Here is a 17,906-nt window from a genome sequence, read left to right as displayed (position 1 = left end):
GCTTGACGATGACATTAAGACTAGAAATTCTTAGTAAAATCCAAATTAGTTCACCGAGGGAGGGGCAAGAGACGCTGAAATCCTCAAGTCGAATTTTAGTCTGTAGCTCTGGTCCCACCTTTTCTCACCAAACTCTTCAATCCTTCTCATTCTTTAAGTACCCGGACCCCAGTCGGAGGGGCCGTGCCTCCAGGCAGCGCTCACCGCGTGGTACTTGCCCCTGGACGTGCGCAGCCAAAGGGAATCAAGGAACGGAAGCTGGCGGGGCCGAGCCTGGGCATCCTGTTGGCTTGTCCTGCAATAAAGTGCAAGCAGGCTGCTGGGGCTGAGCAGCGGGGGCCCCTCGCCCAGTCTCTGCGTGTGGCTGTGACTGACCCCACCAGTCGGCCCCCTTCAGGGCCCTCTGGCCAGCGTAGCAGCATCACCGTGACTCACCTTCCCCAGAAACCTCAGAAGCACCAGAGGTTTATCAGTCATGGAAAGGACGGAAGCTCGGGGGGGGGGAGCCGAGGGGGGGAGACAGCCAGGAGGGTTGGGGAGCGGGAAGTAATTTTCACCTCCGGGGATCATGTTAAGAAGAGTAGGAGAGGATGTGGAGGAAGGGGAGTCCTCTGCCCTGTGGGTGGGACTGTGACCTGGTGCAGCCACTCTGGGAAACTGTGTGGAGGTTCCTCAAAGAGTTAAAAATATACCTGCCCTACGACCCAGCAATTGCACTGCTGGGGATTTACCCCAAAGATACAGATGCAGTGAAACGCCGGGACACCTGCACCCCGATGTTTCTAGCAGCAATGTCCACAATAGCCAAACTGTGGAAGGAGCCTCAGTGTCCATCGACAGATGATGGATAAAGAAGCTGTGGTCTCTGTATACAGCGGGATATTCCTCAGCCATTAGGAACGACGAATACCCACCATGTGCTTCGACGTGGATGGAACTGGAGGGGATGATGCTGAGTGAAGTAGGTCAATCGGAGAAGGACAAACATTATATGGTCTCATTCCTTTGGGGAATATAAAAAATAGTGAAAGGGAATAAAGGGGAAAGGAGAAAAAATGAGTGGGAAACATCAGAAAGGGAGACAGAACATGAGAGACTCCTGACTCTGGGAAACAGACTAGGGGAGGTGGAGGGGGAGGAGGGCGGGGGGTGAGGGTGACTGGGTGACGGGCACTGAGGGGGGCACCTGATGGGATGAGCACTGGGTGTTATTCTGTATGTTGGCAAACTGAACACCAATAAAAATAAATTTATATATATATATAAAAAAAGGAAGAGTAGAGAGTCTCGGCCTTTCTCGACGTCCAGGCATCTGCAGACTCGGAGAGCTGGACTTGCAGCGGGAAACCGTGGAAGCGCTTCCTCTGTCTTCAGGATGCTGTGCGGTTTTACGGAGGCTTTTGGTTTGTTTCTTCGCTTGTAAAAAATCCCTCACATCAAGCATCACCAAACAAGGAGAGTTTACCTTTTCAGATCATCGTAATTTGCTCCTTAAAACACCGAAGGTGGTTAGGCTTTCAGAGAAAATTTTTCTAAAAACTACTTTAGCATTTCCAGCCCTAAGAGCAGAGTCCGCTGATGTCACAGAACATGGCCCTCGGCGGGTCTGAGGCCCAGGTCATCTGCATTGACCTGCACCTGCTAATACACGTGACAGCTGCCGCCGTGCACCTGGGCAGGTAGAGGTAGGACGGAGAAGAGGGAAGAAACGGCGCAGTGTCTGCTGCCTCGGCCCTTCCTTGGGTTTAGTCTGAGCCGGTATCTGCAGCTCACGGTCTGGTTATCAGATCTCCAAGTGGGCACAACTGTTTTTAAGAAAGAGCTTGTGACTAGACCCAACCTGAGCTTGATAGGGTCCAGGTGACAAAGCATAACGAAGAGTCTGGAAAGGGTTTTTTTTCTTTCTGTGCCTGGAACCAGTATAGTTCACTAACAGGCCATGACCTTGGAGTTCATAGTGGGTGGCCGTCCTGTTGGGAGGGCTGAGGACGCTACTTTGACGTTGATTTTATGTTCACACCATCTGGATTGTAGGTTTAGTGGGCCGTGGGTCCTAGGAGGGTTTTGCTGGAACCTGTCAGGGAGGGAGGGAGCTGAAGCCGCCCTGGGATACCACCCCGCTTGCCACGGTCTTCACCTGAACACAAATGGTTCGGCGGTATCAGGTGGTCTCTTAAAAGCAACTTCAGGGAGGTGGACATTACGGTCATTCATCCACGGAAGGGAGAGCAGGAGAGAAAGGGCACAGGGGACGCTGGCATGGGGGAGATGGAGGCATCGGCGCTTCCGGGCCTTGCTGGGCATGACGAGAGACGCAATGCCTGGTAACGCGGGCAGACATTCCATGCTGTGTCCTCCTGGGTTTCTCAGAACCATTATCCCCGTGCGCCATTATTATGCACCGGCCTATAATATAGGACGGCCCTATAAAGCAAGGAGGTGTGCATTTTGCCTTATTCTGGACGGGCCCAAGCTTAATGAGAAGGTTTAATTTGGAATTCCCCATTGGCTATTCCCACAAGCCCGGCCTCCCATTCTCCTCTGGCTTTTTAGTCACTTCTGGAATTATTTGTGTTCATTCCACAGGTCTTGGAGGTCAAGGAGTTTGTCCCATTGATCCTTGTGTATCTATCAGCATCTATTGTAAAGCTGTTCCTGCAGCAGGTGCTCAAAAAAATGTCATATAACAATACGCAAAGACGGCTGTGATCTCCGATTATCGGCAGCCTTAGTCCTCAGACGGGACCCTACTAACGTGGTTCTAGACTTCTCTGATTCATGACGGAGAGTCCCAGGGTGATTTCAACGTTTCTTATGCTTCCTTTTTTTGTTTTTTTGTTTGTTTGTTTCTTATGCTTCCTGAACGCCCATACTCACCCCAACCAGATCAAACCTCACAGACGGGCCTGGCACTTTTATTGCTCTTCGACTCGACACAGCCCCTCATAATTTTGATACAGAATTTGGGTTTTGCCGCCCCCCCTCCCGGGACAGTTGAGCCATTTTGCCCCTGGTAATTTTTCCTACAGAATTACCTTCAGATCACCCTTGCTTGCTCTAAGCCACGGAAGCTGCTATTTATGATAAATCCAGAGGGAGAAAGTGGTGTGAACAGATGGACACATGTAGGAAAATGTGGGACCATCTCCAGAGAACAGCGAGCAACTCAATAGGGCTCGTACCAAAAATACAGGAGGGGAACCAAAGAACAGGGGTTTAGAAAGCTAACTGGGGCTTGGAGTAAGGCATCTGGGGTTACGATGTAGAATTTAAAACTGGGAGTCTGTTCTTGGAAATAAGTATAACGGTTAAAAAATGCACATAGTTGGAGGTATCGTATCCGGGGCAGAGACTGACTTTGCTTTGAGCATCTCCATCTCTCCCCTTTGGTTTTCCTTTTCCCCCAGTCCCAGGAGACCGTCTGGGGATCCTTAATGCAAAAGTCAGAGGCGGCCTCCCCCCCCGCCCCCCCGTGTCGGTAGAGTCTGGGACGTGCCCCGGATGGTGCATCCAGTCGGAGCTCCCGGCGGCGACACCTCGAGCCATCCGAACCCTGGACACGGCGTCCACCAACACTCCTCGTCTCCGTCGTTTTCAGCTGCAATTCCCTGAGGATGTCGTTAGATCACAGCCATCAACCTTCATTCCCTAACCTTAGGGGTGACGGCTGATGAACCTCCCTGAGCGTCTGACCACATCTATTCTCTGGTTCGTGACGTGTGTCATAGGAAGTTAACTGCCCAAAGCGCTTCCACTGACAGAGACCAGAACCGCCCTCGTTGCTGTTCACAGGCTTCCTTTTCAGGAAATCCTCGTTTGCAAGATGAGCTGGGGGTAGAGTCTGGTGTCAGCAAAGGAAAGCCAAGTGCTCTCGCCCTCTCACCTCCATTTCCTGCGTTAAGCTCTGCACGGGATCCTGGGGGTGGGGGGAGTTCGAGGAGGGTCTTGAGGAAGAAGAAGGGGGGCAGCGCCCGGGGAGTCCGGATGCGACACTCAACGGCCCAGCTCCAGAGTCATTCACGTGAGTTTGAATGTATCTTGAAAACATTACAAATATGCAGGAAGACCTTATATAATTAATCTGGGGCTAAGCTGCTTTCTTAATTAAAGCCGGCTCCGTGGTTACTTTGCCGTCGTGGACACGGGCCAGGAGGTTCACACGAGCTGCTTCCGCGCAGCCACTGTTGGCCTCGTCAGCACCTTCTGGGCATTCAAGTTTCATTTTTCTTTCTCTGTCACAATTTATATTCCTGGCTTTTCTTTGGAAAATCAGCGACTGAAATGCCACGAGCAGGGTGTTTGATTGTACTGGGGACTATCGCCTTTGAGGAGCAACAACCTATTCAAGTACCGTGTTACAGGTTTGAGCAAATCGGGGCTGAAACGGCTCGTGGAGCTAAAGCAGCATAATCGGCAGCTTGTGGGTCTGTCCCTCTCTACCTGTGACCATAAATTACCTGGTCACCTTGATGAAAGAAAATGAAAAGGTTTTCAGGGACAAGCTGAAGAGGTTTCAGAACATTTGAGGGAAATGTTGTTTACTGGAGAATGTTATTATAAGAGTGAAAAAAGGCAAAATGAGGTATCATTTTTCTGATGCTCCAAGGAGAACGAATGTGAAAGCTCCTTGATTGATTGATTGATTGACTGATTGTATTTATTCATGAGAGACACAGAGAGAGGGAGGCAGAGACGCAGGCAGAGGGAGCAGCAGGCTCCGTGCAGGGAGCCCGACGCGGGACTCGATCCCAGGACCCCGGGGTCACGCCCTGGGTCAAAGGCAGATGCTCAACGGCTGGGCCACCCGGGCGACCCTGAAAGTTCCTTTAAAAAGAACTAAGGGTTTTAGGTTTCTGCATCATTCTAGTGACCAAATATCCTCCTAATATTTTCTATCCTGACTCCCTGAACAGATATTCAAAGCCACACAATCTGACTTCAAACCAGCTTCAAAGGCAAATTTAATGAAGGGACACAGCATAACTGATGACAGCGTTTTCTTTGCAGCCGTACATTTAAGGAAAAGCATTGCCCGATAACCGAAAGATAGGGCGATCGTGAACATAAAGAATTTCAGCTTTTCTGGAGGGTCCCTTCAGAAGTTTAGCCTTTTAACAGAGAATGAAACAGACCTCAAAGCTCGTAAATAATCTCGCTCACCCAAGCCCTCTGCCTCCGTGAGGCAGTCGATAGGATGGTGTTCCCGGGACCTAAGGAGACGTAGGCATTTATGAACCGTCTTTCTAAGCTTGGATTTTATCGTTGGCGGAGTGAGGCGGCTCGGCGATAGCAATAATGATCCTGCTCGAGTGCTTACCGTGTGGCGGACACGTTATTTGATCCTTTCCACAGCTATTTGCGGGAGACTTTAATTTTCGCTTCATAAATGAGGGACAGATGCTTAGAAATATTAAATAACTCGTTCAGGTCTGACATGTGACCCGCGGGGGAACTGGTGTTCAAATCCAGGTCTCTCCGATTCCAGGTTTCCTTTGTCATTTTTTTTAAAAAAATTATTTATTTATTTATTTATTTATTTATTTATTTATTTATTTATTTATGAGAAACGAGAGAGAGAGAGAGAGAGAGAGGCAGAGACACAGGCAGAGGGAGAGCAGCAGGCCCCATGCAGGGAGCCCAACGTGGGACTCGATCCCAGGACCCCAGGATCACGCCCTGGGCTGAAGGCAGGTGCTAAACCGCTGAGCTCCCCAGGGATCCCCTCCTTTGTCATTTTTTTTTGCAGTATCTTTTCTCGAGTGAACATTGCCCGGAGCAGAGGTCTACAGAGGATTCCCTACTATCTTCTACTCTCCTTAGCGGTAGCTGAGGGCGAAGTCGAGTCTCCCTTTGTAGGGCAAGTCTTGCCAAGGTCTGACCTTCTGTAGTGAATACGTTTTGAGGGACATGGTGCAGCTGACCCTTGCTTGAGAAGGGTGGAAAGGTGAGCAGATGAGTCTTGAACATACGCCGTGCACCAGGTTTGTAGACACGGGATCTCCCTCGAGCCTCACGACAGCCCCTTTTGCAGAGGAGGAAGCGGGTTCCGGAGAACGAAATGACTTGCCCAAATTCCCCGCGAAGTGGGAAGACTTGGGATTTGACTGCGGGGCTGTTTCTCTCCCACCTCCTGCACACTGCCCCGGGCCTCCTCACGCCACACCTCCTTTGAGGCGACCTTCATCCTCTTTTTTCCTGCTAGAACTCTTGGTGTAGGTTAGAAGATGGAGAGCTACTTGAATTCTTCTGAGGGCCCCCAAATTCAAAGTATTATGCAAACCATTAACATGAGACCGCAATGGATCTCACCAAATGAATGAGGTATCGTGTCGAGGAAGCCTATATGCTGCCTACAGGGTCGGCTTCTCAAGGAGGCCTAAAATGGAGGAGCCGACCCTATAGGCAGCATTTACGTGGTTTCCACAGGCGAATTCAGCTGTTTTCTTTAGTCAGAGGTTTTAGTGCGGACATTCTGCAGCTGTGAAAAAGAATTTATGTGTTTCTAAAAATCCAAGGCAATAATGAGAAACATCTATAAAAACGCTGAGCTGCTCAAGGGTTGGGTGTCAACCAACCAAAGATAGAAAGAAATAGGTCCACTGGGAACGGTCGGCCTCTGTCTTGACGGAGGCTGGATGGAGGGAAGGGGGATCTGCCTTCCCGGAGGCCTGTGGCAGCGCGTTGGCTCCAGCGTGGCTCAGGGCCCTCCGGGTGGGGGCACGAGGGGCCCCGGGAGCTAACGGCTTAGCTAAGGGGATGGGGCCCACACAGGAGGGACGAGTAGGTGCGCGTCCCTGGGGACCTTGGGCTCTGAAGTGGGCAGCTGCGTCCCATGGAGTTTCTCAGCCCTGCACTCTGGTCCCTCGGGGATCCCGGGCTGCGGGACCTTGTCTCGGGGGCGCCTGGGCCTGTCTGCCTACGAGCCCAGACCCATGTGGACCTGGTACTCGAGAGCGGGCTCGCTGGGCTTTACCCAGGATACCGTGGATGGGTCTCCCATGTCATGAGAATGGAGCCTTGAACGTAGTCCCTCATTAATTACCATTTGTAGACATTGATAGGGCATCTTTTTAATTATTATTATTATTATTATTTATTTTATTTTTTTTGATAAACCTGGAATTGGCACAGAGGCAAACTATGAGAGAAAGCCTGAAATAAATTACATACACTTGTTAAGTCTTCAATCCCAATATTATTATTTTTGTTTTCTACTGAACTGGAAGATAATGACCATGTGTTGAAATTAGCCCCAGTGGATTGGTTTAAACCTGTAACTGATCCATGAAACGGGACCCAGATTAGAACATCAAGACGTTTCCTGACTTACACCCGAGTCACTGACTATTACCCAGTTTGCGTCCCTGGCACCAAGGGTCTGTTCGCCACTAGAAGTAAGATTCGAGGTCACAACTTTTCCCCGCCGTGCGGGGACGGAGATGCCATTAGCCGCCTCGGTGTAGACTGGGGAGAGGAATACCTGTTGCATCCGTGTTCAAGCACTTTGTTAGCTCCCAATGCCCCCCCCCTTCCACCCCAAAGTGACACTGAAAGGCTGTATAAGTCAGGGAACTGTGCTTCCCCCGTGGACCCATGACCTCTGATGCTCCTCCCAGAAGTGCCAGCGCGCGCGGAGCGGGCCCGGAGAGCCTTGCACGGAGTCCACTGCAGCAAGAATAACGGCCTCCAGCCGTCCCTTGGCGGAGACACGTCCCACGGTGCATCGCGATGCCCCCCCCGCCCCCCGCCCCGAGCGCATCAGCCTTCCAGTCGGTTCCTGAGCGTCTGGCCTTCCACAGTGACGGCTCTGCCCAGAGTGGGCCGAGTCCACGTGTCTGGCCCACGGACTCTCTGTGTGGATGTGGCTCAATCTCCTGGGGACCCGGCCTCATGACCCGGTCATTCTCTGCAGAAAGTCCCACGTTGTCATGATGCGCCGCGGGCGCTCCTCGGTGAGGCCTGCTCTGGGTGAGGCCAGGGCCGCAGGGGCTCGGTCACCCGAGGACCAGCTCAGCCCCAGAGGAGGCTGCGGGCAAAGCTTGAGAGTCTTGGCGCGGCCGGGCTCAGGCCTGGGGCAACCCAGAGGGGTGGAGGAGGGGGCTTACCCCTCGGGGTGGTTACCCCCAGGCCATCCTTGGGTGTTCCACGGCCTCACAGGGTCAGGGGCCAGGGCCTTCTTTTGCTTTTACCATTTACAGCTGTGTGTCCTTGAGCAAACGACTTTCTGGAGATTGAACATTCTCAAGGGCAACCCAGGAATAAGGTCACCCCCTGTCTTTGTGTCTGTGGCAGCGTCAAACAAAATAATAACGAACTATGCGTCGTAAGCTTTAAAGCGCTCTAGTCACAGGGGTGGCGCGTGCTAAGGCTCCGAAGTCAGCCTTTTGTTTGTTCGTTCATCAAATATCTACCCGGCGCTCACCGCGTCTAGGCGCGATGCTAGGCACTAGGCCCCGCAGCAGTAGACGGTCTCTACGGACAGATGCCGCCCCCAGGACGGATGAGGAGGCACGTTTTAAACAAATTATTATGCAACTCATAGTTTTAAGATGTATTACACTTACTATGTGACAGTCTTGTTTTAAGTTTTTTTCTTTTTTTTTTTAAAGATTCTATTTATTTACTCATGAGAGACACAAAGAGAGAGAGAGAGAGGGAAGCAGAGACACAGGCAGAGGGAGATGCAGGCTCCATGCAGGGAGCCTGACGTGGGACTCGAACCCAGGACCTCAGGGGAAGGGGTCACGACCTGGGCCAAAGGCAGGTGCTAAACCGCTGAGCCACCCGGGCTGCCCCATTGTTCCAAGTTTTAATTTATTTAATCCTCCAAACAATTTTATGTGAGGCAATAATGTCATCCCATTTTACAGATGGGGAAACTGAGGCCAAGAGATTAAACAACTTAAAAAAAAAAGATGAGACAATTTTTTCTGGGGGTCTTGCAGATAGCAAGTGGTAGAAACAAGAGAAGAACTTATTCCAGAAAAAAGAAAAAAAAAAGAACTTACTCAGCCTGGTTCTAAATTCTATGTTGGTCTAATAATCCGTACTCCCGACTACCCCCCCTATGTGAGCTGGCCCCTCTGGGGGGTGAGCGCACTCCCTTCCAAATTCCTGCTAATCCCTTCCTCATGGGGTTATTCGGGGGATAAGCGAGGACTTGTAAGGGAATGAACCAGGAACCGACATCAGCAACGCAGCCTAAATGTCAGTTTTTAGCTGCTCATCATGATAAATGCAATGGAGGAGACGCGCCGGGCGCTCCAGGGGGTGACACAGGGGGACCTAGCTGGCTGCTGAGGGGGGCAGGCCGCGATTTCCGGAAGAAACGCCCAAGCTGAGGCCCACGAGGCCCAAAGGATGAAGTAAGAGCAAAGGAGTGGGAAGGAGAAGCGAGGCACGAGGGCCTGCGTCAGGCCCGGGCAGGGGGCTGCAGGGGGCCGGGGAGGGGGTCAGGCTCCCATTGTGCTGATTTGACCCCGTTATCCCAGGCGCAGGTAATTTCTCTGCATTTGGGGTCATTTTTCCTGCCTCTGGTCCCACATCCTCCCTCGTGGGGTGTGAGTCTGTCGTGGTCGTGGGGCTGCCCTTGGAGGGCCTGCGGACGCCGTGGCTGGTGCAGGGGGCGCATGGGGTCGCCCCGCACCGGCCCCTCCGGGCTGGTCCCCCGTGGGTCTCGCTCCCACAGCGACCCCTCACAGGCCCACACTGGGCCGCCCTGCTCCCTCCTCCCCCGCCTGCGCTGCAGCCCTTACCCCGGTTTCCCCTCCCGACCCACAGAGGTCCTGCCCATCTTACAGGGCGCTAACACCTGTTCTTTCTCCACAAAACCATCCCACATGGCGCCGGCTGCAGTGTGCGGCCCCGTCTTTAAGATGCCATATAGGTTGTGGGTTCTATTTCCCGGGTGTCATTTTCCCTCTAAAAAAAAAAAAAAAAAAATCACAAAAATACAAATAGATGTTTTTTTTTTAGATTTTTTTTTTAAATGTAAAATCTATACGTACAAAAGTACAAAAAGTGCATCCGTAATGCTCTTACCCATCTAAGTGTTCTAACTGTTGCGCATTGTTTTCGGGTGGCACACGCACAGGTTGGGAACTGATCTACTTTCCGTTATGACATCACATCCGTAAAAATTCTTGCAAGACGTGGGGGCTCGCAGGACAGGGGCCTTGCGACCGAGCCGAGCCTGTCCCCGCGTGCGCTCGGACGGGCCACTCACCGCCTTGCCCGGCTCAGTCGCCCGCGTGGTCCCAGCGCTCGGCACACTGCGAGGATGTCCCCAGGCCCGACGCCCGCTTCCCTTCATGACCATCCTCCTGAACGACTCACCCATCTCCGAGTCAGCCTCTCTCCTGCCGCAGGGCCTTTGTATGTGCTGCTTCCTCTGCCGGGAACCCAGGCCTCGCCCCGCCCGGTGTCTCCCTCGCCTCCCAGGGCCCACTCGGGTGCCGGCTCCTCCTCAGCTCCAGCCTCCACGGCCCTCTGGGCGACGTCTACTGCTCAACGGCCCCGCTTAGCCCAACCGCTGGTCACGTGCCTGCTGCATCCTCTGGAGGCTCCCTGAGGGTTCGCACCACGTTTGCTCCGTTCACCAACACTCTCTTGGCAATCGGGGGGATTCTGGGTGCATCATAGGTGAACCACAAAAAAGACTTTTGGGTAAATGACTTTGGTTGGGGCCCAGATGCCTGTGGCTCCGCGCTGCCCCGCAGCTGCTCCGGGATTTCCGGCCTGTGCAGCATCAGCCAAGGCCTCCGCCGGAGCCCGTCACCCTGGGCCCACCTTCCCGCCTCCTCCTGCCCCAACCACGCGGACACGTCGAGGAGACCTCGCGCAGACCCCGGTTATCGCAGAGCCACCCGATGAGTCAGTCTGGCACCAACACTTCCATCCCTCGCCATTCTTGGCCAAGGCCGCTCAAGGTGCGCAGGCAGTTACTGGCCAAGAGTTTGCATACTGGCCTGGCCTTCCCTGCTTGCCGTCTCCATCCCTGGCCCCTCCCGGTTGCTTGGGGCACTGCTCTCAGGGCTCCCCTTTGACAGGAACCTTCTCTACTGATGTGTAAAATTCAGGCAACTTGCTTCTCCAAAGCACACGCGGAGCCTGCTGGCCGTGCTGTCAACTTTGGGCTTTCAGGGGAGGACACAGGCCCCCCAGGTGGGGACCTTCCGTGCGCTCTCTCTACCCCGGGACCTGGAGAAGCTACTGAGAACAGGCCAGGAAAACAATGCAGGTTTTTGCTATTTCTCTGATCCTTATAGCAGCTTCCCCTCTGAGTGCTCGTGGACAGACGTGCCCTGACCCCAGCTCATGCTACCCAGCAACACCTGCATTATTCTTACTCAACCCAGGACTCTCCACAGGGCCGCAACCCCTCAAGAGCAGGGAGGGGGCCCCGAGACCTCGACCCAATCCCCTTCTTTACCTCCCTTATCTATTCCTGCTCCTGCTTCTCCGTTCCTACCAGCTCTGCCTTGCGGTCCCCCCGCCCCCGACTGCAATGCAGAGGATTCCTCCCCGATTAACTTTTCTAAATAAATTCTTTTTTTTTTTTAGGATTTTATTTATTTATTCATGAGAGACAGAGAAAGACAGAGAGAGAGAGAGACACACAGGCAGAGGGAGAAGCAGGCCCCACGCAGGGAGCCTGATGCGGGACTCGATCCCGGGACCTCGGGGTCACGCCCTGGGCTGAAGGCGGAGCTAACCCGCTGAGCCGCCCGGGCTGCCCTCTAAATAAATTCCTAAGCAGAAGTCCATTTCAAAAAATAGACAAAACTGCTTTTTATGAGGGTGTGTGTGGATTCTACTTACTAAAAGGCAAGGTCTTCCTAAAAAAATTTTAAAAAATTGAATCACCGTACGACCCAGCAGTCCTCTCCAGAGCATGTGTCCCAAAGAAGCCAAAGCAGGGTCTCGAAGAGACACCTGTGCCCGTGTTGACAGCAGCACTATTCACGTGGCCGAGGCAGAAGTGACCAGGTGCTCATCAATAGATGAATCAGGCAAACAAAAGGCGGAATGTACGTACGATGCTCCTTACGTGAGGCGGCAACACAGTCCAATCCATAGAAGCAAAGCATGGTGGCTTCGGGGGCGGAGGGTGCTGGGTGATGGGGAGCTGCCGTCTAATGGAAATAGAGTTTCGGTGCAAAATGGCGAAGTTCTGAGACTGCGCAGCAGTAGGAGTAGACTTAACACCACTGGGCTGTAACTTAAAAATGGCTAAGACGGTCATTTTCACCGTGTATTGTGTCACAATTTGTGAAAAAGCAAATGCACAAGAAAAAAGTCAATGTAGGAGAATGAGAATGAAAAAAAAAACAGATATTTGGAGTCTTGGGTGGCTGTTCATTCTTTTTTTCTGTGTTTTTTTTTTTTTTTTTTTTTGAGTGTGTGTGTGTGTGGCTGTTCATTCTTAACATTTGATGAATGTTCTGTTTTGGTGGATTTAAAAAATATGTATATATGTTGGGGCATTTTTTGCGCCTGCCTTTGGCCCAGGGCGCGATCCTGGAGTCCCAGGATCGAGTCCCACATCGGGCTCCCTGTATGGAGCCTGCTTCTCCCTCTGCCTGAGTCTCTGCCTCTCCCTCTCTATGTCTATCATAAATAAATAAAAAAAAATAAAAAAAATATATATCCTGTAGCCTGATGACTCTCCCTACCCCCCCCCCTTTTAAAAATAAGTTGCTTTATAATTCCAGGCTCTTCACCAACTAAACACCTCGGGAGAATATTGAATTAAATTTGAGACATAAATTCAACCACTGTTGACGTGTTAAAATTTGATTTATGTCACCCTGGAATCTCTGTCGATTTATTCTTTTAACAGTAATTAAATGTTTTTAAAGACAAATCGAAGGCAAGTGTTTTGTGACCTTTGCAAAAACTGCATAAATCCAGAGCTTCGGTGAACCAAGGCTAGAACAGACTGGTGGTTTTCACCTGGCTTCCAGCTCCCTCCCATCCTCCACTCATCCGCTGGACTTATCTGTCTAAAACACCGGAGTGACCTTGACATTTCTGCTTAGACATTCTTGGCGCCACTTCATCCCTGTAGTGCGTGCGCAGCCCAAGCTATCCCTGGAGAGCACTGAAAATTGCCATTTCAGGACCTTCCCCAAACCAAATAAATTCAGTCTCCTCGGGTGGATGGGAGTATATTTCAGAAGCTCCTCGAGCGTCATGTGCAACCAGAATTTAGAACAACTGACTTAGAAGAAAGAATATATTCTCTTGGGACTCCCGGGTGGTGCAGTGGTTTAGCGCCACCTTCGGCCCAGGGCATGACCCTGGGGTCCCGGAATTGAGTCCCACATCGGGCTCCCTGCATGGAGCCTGCTTCTCCCTCTGCCTGTGTCTCTGCCTCTCTCTCTCTCTCTCTCTGTGTCTCTCATGAATAAATAAATAAAATCTTTTTTTAAAAAAAGAATATATTCTCTTTAACATGCCTCACAAGACTCTGAGAATCCAATTTTTCTCCGATTATGCTGGATTTCAACATGGCCCTGCACGCCTTGGGTGGCAGGAGGTTCCCTGGGCCCAAGCACACTCTAATCCCTTCCTCCTGCTTAGGCGGTTCCCTCTGACTCCAGCCGTTTCCACTCCATCCCCCCGACGGACTGGCATTCCACCCCGGAAGTGGGTCAAGCACCGCCACCCGTTTCATGTTGGCTCCTGCCTTCCATTACCCACCCCTCGCCCTCCCCGTCTCAAGTGATCAACGAACAAACTCTACTGCAACTAGAGCTTTCTTTTTCTCTCTCCCTCCCTTGCCATCTGGCTTATGGTTGATGCGTATCCTTGGGATAAGTTTCCTTTTCAGAATGAATGAATGAATGAATGAATGAAACATCTAACGGATTCCTAAAAAGTCTGATTACTTTACCTTTATAGACCAACTCAAATTCTGTAGGGCTTTACAGGCATTTATTATCTATAATTTGCATCTCAGAAAAGTGTTGCTAAAAAAAAGAAAAAAAAAAGAAAAAAAGAAAAGTGTGGCTGTGCAGTTATCACTTGGCTGGACTCCCGTCCAGAGTCGTCTACAAATCCCAAGCTCACGCCTCCAGACCCTTTCCTACCTGGAACTACTGCCTGGGCTCAGATGGGGAGCGTGTGGCTGCAAGGCCAGGTAGTCTGAGCACATGACTGTATGCTCCGCTGAGATTTGGAGCTGGTGTTAGACTCTCACGAGAAACTCAAGGTCTGTATACCTTAGCCCTTGTCCTGTATTTTGCTGGATCTTTGTCATCAAACGATGCTCCCTCCAAAAGTTCAAAAATCTGATTTCTTGTTAAGGCTTCATGATTTGCTTTCCACGCCATTTCTTCTCTCCCCAGAATTTAATATTTGAAATATTGCGGAGCCAACACAACAGAGGGAACTGCAGCCAAAGAGATTATAAACAGGGTCAGGTGGGGTTTTTTTTGTTGTTTTGGTTTGTTTTTTGTTTTTGTTTTGTTTTGTTTTTGTTTTTGTTTTGTTTTTTGTTTTTGTTTTTGTTTGTTTTTTTGTTGTTTTTCGTTTTTGTTTTTGTTTTTGTTTTGTTTCTTGTTTTTGTTTTGTTTTGTTTTTGTTTTTGTTTGTTTTTTTGTTTTTTGTTTCTTTTTTTTGTTTTTTTTGTTTTTATGTTTTGTTTTTTGTTTTTGTTTTTGTTTGTTGTTTTGTTTTGTTTTTTACTAGCAGAGCTTGGTCAGAGAGGGAAAAATGAAAATCAGCGCCCCAAATACCTTGTCCATAACCGTGCAAACCATGTGCCCATGGCAGCCTGGAAAATGAAGGGTGAAGGCACATCGTTCATATGTATTAATGCGAAATTACTGACATGGGGGTGCCCCAGCACCTCCAAGATTTCTGCTTCAGGAGTCCTAATGCAATTTCCGGGGAATGCTGTGTTTGTTGTATCACCGCACTAGTCGTGGAAATGACAGCGTGACTTTGTCCCCACTTTCATGCTTTGCATGCCAATTTTATCACAATCGGAATTTTCCCTTTGATTATTCTGGGGTCCTGGCTGTGCAAAGTCAGTGTTGTGCGCATTTCAAGGGGAACGAAGCTGGGGAGAGGCAAGTGGCTTTTCGACACCAGGACCCTTAGAGTGAGCTTTACTTTCTCCAGGACTATATGTCCTATGGGTCGTTTTCTCTGTCATCATGATGATATTGGGAACAAACTCTAAACTAGACGTTAATGGAGTCGTTACCAAGCCTCACGCTACGCATCTTTGTACCTATTAACATCATAATCAACATAACATTCCGGAGTGGCCTGCAGTCATAATTGATTCAGCAAGGCGATGCTTTCCAACTGGCCGAGGAGCCTCCTATGTGACGTGATAAGAATCCTTAACGGGCAAGAGGCATGAGAATGTCAGCTTCTGACCTAAACGCCTCCCCATGACGCCTGTTTGGGGCAGGTAGCTCGAGACTGTGACTAACCCTGTTCCTTTATGAGTGCCAAGTGTCCGCAGGGTGTCTGGCCCTGTGTAGAGAAGGTGGGCAGGTACACCTGGGAAGCCTGAGCCTCGGGAAGGAAACCCCACTGACCCTCTTCTTTTCTCTCCAGCCATAAGCGACACAGAAACCTTGATTTGAAGCAAACAATGGAGTAGACGTGTTAACTGGAACAAGTTCTCTTATAAGTCACGTCTTTTGATTTTGGGACAGATTTATGGTAGCTGCTTGAGAAGCAAATTTGGAGCCTGATACAAAATTGGATCTTTTGTCTTTTAGACACATGGAAGGTCTTTGGAATCTGGCTGTTGTTGGAAGTGTCCGATTCATTCATGGACTTTATTATTTCTAACAAGGTTTTGACCCTCTTCAGGGTAGTGGTGTGGTGGTGGGGGCAGGGGCACAGAGGATGGGAGAAGACCATGGAACATTCTAAAGGATCGTTTAAAGGGGAAACAAGGAACAGTTAACCTCACCCAGAGGGGAAAACACAGACCATAATTTAACTTGTATTGATGTTGTCTCATGGAGAGTGGGACAAGGTCATGATGAGGGGAAGTGCTGGTGCAGAATTAAGGAAAGACCTTGGACTTTGCGTTAATGTAGACTTCGGTTCACATCTCAGCGCTTCCAGGCACCAGCTGCTATGCGACCCTAGGAATTTGGTCACGTCATTCTGAGTTTGTTCCTTCATTTGTAAAATAGAAAATGTCTTTCTGCTTAGAATTTTCGTATAGTTTAGATAACGTAGGGAAAGGCCAAGAGTGTAGCAAGTATAAAAATCAGTGGTCATTGTTCTTACCCTGCACGGCTGTTGAGGAAAGGTTGTTAAAACAGACCATCTGCATCTGGGTGGAGGCGAGTGTGTGAGTAGGACTCAGAACCTCAGTCCATAAAGGGAAGGCGTCCAAGACAGGAGGCTAACGACGGAGAGTTGTCAAATGTGGGGAGAAAACGCGTGCCTCAACATCTGAGGGTACCAGTCCAAGCACAAGGTGGCAGGTGTGGCAGTGAGGAGGTTGGGTGGAGGGGGGTCCACATGCATTCTCAGGCACCTTTCCTCTCCCGCAGGGCTGCTTTAGGAGGCCCAAGTGTCGGTGCCCGAGGGTATTTCTGGAGGTTTAACCCAGATCCAAGACAGACATAGGGCTACTGACCTGCTGGATGGTAGCCAGAAGGACCATTTAGGTTTTCAGTCTTTACTATGAATTGGAAAAGGACTCGGGATGCCTATTACCCTGTGGAAGTTGTGTTGGTCTGTAGCTAAGGCTGAGGCAGACCTGGGGCTCCTCAGGGAGGCGTCGTGCAGAAGTGGGGCAGGCACAGCGTAGACTGATAAAGATCGTAAAATGTAAACCATCACGTGAGCGTGGGAGAAGTTTTTAATGTGTCCAAGCCCCTTTTGGCTGTGATATCCATCTAAAACTCAACAGCCCCGTCATACTGATGTATTATTGATTTCTGCTTCTTTTTTTTGCGAATATACGACCACTGAGGTGTAGAATCGCTCAGTGATTCCATAGTTAAGCTGATAATCGTATTCACCGTATCAATAATGAAGAGTCAAATAGTCTAATATCTCAATCAGCATAATTAATTCATTTATTAATTCATCTCACTTTTTAAAATGTTTCTATGTTAACATTCCTTTTATATCTAGGCTCACTTGTAAATAGTGTCTACAGTTGACAACCTACAAATTAATATCTCGAGATGCAACTTCTCCTTCAAAGTCTAGACTCCTGTATTCAACCTCCAACAATGCAACCATCTCGAGTTCAACATCTCTTCGACTGAATTTCTAATTTGCTATCATCCCTTGAAAATGTGTTCCTTTTGCTACATCTCAATAAATGGCTACTCCCATTTTTCCAGTTGCTCTGCCTCCCTACTTGGAGGTCATCCTTGATACCGTCTTTCTGTCTACCCTATATGAACTCATCAGTAAATCCTATTGGCTCTAGTTTCAAAATATATTCAGACTCTGGTTTCTTTCCACCAACCCCACTGTTTCCAAACTAAGTTCTTGCTCAGGCAATTTCTTCCTAATTAATCTTTCCTAAATAATCTTCCTAATTATGTTCTTCTCATACACCCCTGCTCCCACAGACCATTCTCACCACAGCAGCCAGAGTGAGCTCTTTGTTAAGTACCAACCCATCATGCCACAACTTTGCTATGATCTTTTCAATTATGTTCCATCTAACTTGAGTATAAGATCCTACATGATCCACCCTATTTTCTGCCTCCCACATATCCCCTAATATTCTTCTCCATGTTCACTTTTCTCCTGTTTCAGGGGCCTCTCTGCTACTGATCAAACATGTCACACATATTGGGTACATAAGTAAGGAGGAGGGTGTTCCAGAAAGAACAGCATCTTCAAAGCCTTGACCCCTAAAGAGCTTAGCATGATTGGAATTTCAGTGCCTCGGGGGTTGG

The 17,906-nt window shown here is 49.8% G+C and overlaps 1 protein-coding gene and 1 long non-coding RNA gene across 3 annotated transcripts in view; one reads left to right on the top strand and one right to left on the bottom strand.

Annotated features, from left to right (window-relative positions):
* KCNMB2 (potassium calcium-activated channel subfamily M regulatory beta subunit 2) overlaps positions 1 to 17,906 on the bottom strand; it is a 198,357-nt gene that overhangs the window by 136,643 nt on the left and 43,808 nt on the right. The gene's annotated exons all lie outside the window — the stretch shown is intronic.
* On the top strand, positions 15,063 to 17,341 carry LOC144302756 (uncharacterized). Its single transcript, XR_013369815.1, has 2 exons — positions 15,063 to 15,513; positions 17,125 to 17,341. It is a non-coding gene; the product is annotated as an uncharacterized LOC144302756 (long non-coding RNA).

Source organism: Canis aureus, chromosome 31 (genome assembly GCF_053574225.1).
Source record: "Canis aureus isolate CA01 chromosome 31, VMU_Caureus_v.1.0, whole genome shotgun sequence".
NCBI lineage: Eukaryota > Metazoa > Chordata > Mammalia > Carnivora > Canidae > Canis > Canis aureus.
This window is presented reverse-complemented; position numbering and strand designations above follow the sequence as displayed.